This window comes from Emys orbicularis, chromosome 5, assembly GCF_028017835.1.
Source record: "Emys orbicularis isolate rEmyOrb1 chromosome 5, rEmyOrb1.hap1, whole genome shotgun sequence".
Taxonomy (NCBI): Eukaryota; Metazoa; Chordata; order Testudines; family Emydidae; genus Emys; species Emys orbicularis.
Genome location: NC_088687.1, coordinates 117,895,767 through 117,899,220, shown reverse-complemented (window position 1 = coordinate 117,899,220; position 3,454 = coordinate 117,895,767). Strand labels below are relative to the sequence as shown.

The window sequence follows — 3,454 nt, the reverse complement described above, 5'->3', positions numbered from 1 at the left end:
TGCCATATTCATATTATAACAATATTTTTATGAATAATATAGGGTGCAGCATCACATCAATATTTAGTCTCCTCTGTATAACAACATCTTTATATGCTTAACAGTCTGAGAGGATTGCTCTACCGAAGTGATGACTGCAGGAGTTTTATAATGCAGCTCAGCTTTTTTTGAGATGGCTGGAGTGCCTTAACACCTGACAGAGCCAGATTATGAGCATCACAGAAATGTAATTATGTAATTCTTTTAACAATGAAAGAGCTATGGGCATAACCACACATGTGTAGTTGAGTAAATCCAGTCAGTTAAAAAATAGAAACTCTTTGTTTTAGGGCCAAATCCTATTTCCATTGAAGTCCATGGTAAAACTCCCATTGACTTTAATGGGGTGAGAATCTGACTGTAAGAAAACACCAGACATATGGAAAAACAGTTAAGAACAGTCATTTTACTGGTAAGCTCCCCAGCAATTCAACATAAAATTGAACTTAATAAAATGATTACATGATTGGTGCTTCAAGCACGATACAGAAGTACAACCATTAATTCAGGTACAATGCAGGAAAATATGGAATTATTGACCCTAGAAGAGAATAATACACTTATATATATATCTATACATTTATATTTTAAATGTTAAAACATGCTTATCCAACAAGTGCTAAGTGCACCCATAAAAATCAAATCCAGATAGTTTCTTAACTGCATCGGCCTTTGGGTTCTAATAGATCTAATAGATCTATTGGGTCTGAGGTAGAAGCAAATTTCAGTCAAGCATTCTCAGTCAAGGAATGCCCTCTCAGGCCAGGAAGCCCCCTTGCCTCCCCTGTGGTGGATGCTGGGGGGCATGCCATCACATGTGCGCCTCCTCCCCTGCTGCTGCCCCTCACTGTAGCTTCACTGGGGGTGGAGGGTGGGGCTGCCCCTTGCCCAGCATGGGGCAGGAGTGGTGACTGCAGCGGGGAGGCCCCTGTGCTGGTGGTGGGTCCCGCTGGAAAAGGGAAGGGTCCGAGTCGGAAGGGCAGGGTCAGGGTCAGCCTGCCCTGGCACTAGAGGATGAGGGGGTACTAGGAACCTGCGGCGGCAGTTGATGCCGGGAGCCAGCAGAGCGGAGTGCAGCGTGGAGCTGCAGGGGGAAGCCACCAGCTTGAAGCAGGGACGCTCCAGGGCCGGCGTGCGGGGGCAGCAAGTGAGGGCCAGGGAACACTCAGGGAAGGCATGCAGGGATGGCAGGTGGGGCCAGGGGAGAGACCTGGCCCCAAACATTGGTGAATCTGGGCCCTGAATATTGCTGGAGCCCAGGCACCATGGGACCATATAACTTGCCGCCCCTTCCCCAGCTGATTATAGCTGTTGTGGCAACCTCTAATGTAACTCTTCTCATGACCTAGTTTAAATGCTGTCTGCATGTTTTATCCAAAAAAAACGAGGAGTCCTTGTGGCACCTTAGAGACTAACAAATTTATTTGGGCGTAAGCTTTCGTGGGCTAAAACCCACTTCATCAGATGCATGAAATGGAAAATACAGGAGCAGATATAAATATATGAAAGGATAGGAGTTGCCTTACCAAATGTGAGGTCAGTCTAATGAGACAATTCACTTAACAGCAGGATACCAAGGGAGGAAAGGTAACTTTTGAAGTGGTAATGAGAGTGGTCCATTTCAGACAGTTGACAAGAAGGTGTGAGTAACAGTAGGGGGAAATTAGTATTGGGGAAAATAGGTTTAGGTTTTGTAATGACCCAACCCTCCCAGTCTTTATTCAGGCCTAATCTGATGGTGTCCAGTTTGCAAATTAATTCCAGTTCTGCAGTTTCACGTTGGAGTCTGGTTTTGAAGATTTTTTTGTTGAAGAATTGACACTTTTAGGTCTGTTATAGAGGGACCAGGAGATTGTTCTCCTACTGGTTTTTGAATGTTATTCTTCCTGATGTCAGATTTGTGTCCATTTATTCTTTTGCATAAAGACTGTCCGGTTTGGCCAATGTACATGGCAGAGGGGCATTGCTGACGCATGATGGCATATATCACATTGGTAGATGTGCCAGTAAATGAGCCCCTGATGGTGTGGCTGATGTGATTAGGTCCTATGAATGGTGTCCCTTGAATAGCTATGTGGACAGAGTTGGCACTGGGGTTTGTTGCAGGGTTTGGTTCCTGGGTTGGTGTTTTTGTTGTGTGGTGTGTAGTTGCTGATAAGTATTTGCTTCAGGTTGGGGGCCTGTCTGTAAGCCCCCCAGCATCCCTAGTGAAACTGATCCACTCCTGTTCAGATACAATTTTCTTTAATAAAGATCAAATGTCGTGAATGGAATCCAAAATATGTACCCCCTTTTGGGCCAGCTAGCTCAGCTGGTTAGAGCGTGGTGCTAATAATGACAAGGTCACGGGTTCAAGCCCTATGCTGGCCACTCCATGTGTGGAAATGAGAGGGTGACTCCTGCTCTTTGAGGGGGGGAAGGATAGCTCAGTGGTTTGAGCATTGGCCTGCTAAAGCAGGGTTGTGAGTTCAATTCTTGAGGGGGCCATTTGGGGCAAAAATCTCTCAGGGATTGGCCCTGCTTTGAGCAGGGGTTGGATTAGGTCCCTTCCAACCCTGATATTCTATGATGAGATAACTGGCTCTGTGGATGAGGGAAAAGTAGTGGACATTTTATTCCTTGACTTTAGCAAAGCTTTTGATATGGTCTCCCACAGTATTCTTGCCGGCAAGTTAAAGTAGTATGGGTTGGATGAATGGACTACAAGGTGGATAGAAAGCTGGCTAGATCATCAGGCTCAATGGGTAGTGATCAATGGCTCCATGTCTAGTTGGCAGACGGTATCAAGCAGAGTGCCCCAAGGGTCGGTTTTGTTCAATATCTTCATTAATGATCTGGAGGATGGCAAGTTTGCAGATGACACTAAACTGGGAGAAGTGGTAGATATGCTGGAGGGTAGGGTTAGGATACAGAGGGACCTAGACAAATTAGAGGACTGGGCTAAAAGAAATCTGATGAGGTTCAACAAGGACAAGTGCAGAGTCCTGAACTTAGGATGGAAGAATCCCATGCACTGCTACAGTCTAGGGACCGAATGGCTAGGCAGCAGTTCTGCAGAAAAGGACCTAGCAGTTACAGTGGAAGAGAAGCTGGATATGTGTCAACAGTGTGCCCTTGTTGCCAAGAAGGCTAACGACATTTTGGGCTGTTTAAGTAGGGGCATTGCCAGCAGATCGAGGGACGTGATCATTCCCCTCTATTCAGCATTGGTGAGGCCTCATCTGGAATACTGTGTCCAGTTTTGGGCCCCACACTACAAGAAGAATGTGGAAAAATTGGAATGAGTCCAGCGGAGGGCAACAAAAATGATTAGGGGGCTGGAGCACATGACTTATGAGGAGAGGCTGAGGGAACTGGGATTGGTTAGTCTGCAGAAGAGAAGAATGAGGGGGGATTTGATAGCTGCTTTCAACTA

General features: G+C 46.0%; 1 non-coding gene across 1 annotated transcript; it reads left to right on the top strand.

Annotated features, from left to right (window-relative positions):
* Positions 1-2,335: 2,335 nt before the first annotated feature.
* On the top strand, positions 2,336-2,409 carry TRNAI-AAU (transfer RNA isoleucine (anticodon AAU)). The gene has a single exon. It is a non-coding gene; the product is annotated as a tRNA-Ile (tRNA).
* The last annotated feature ends 1,045 nt before the right edge of the window (positions 2,410-3,454 follow it).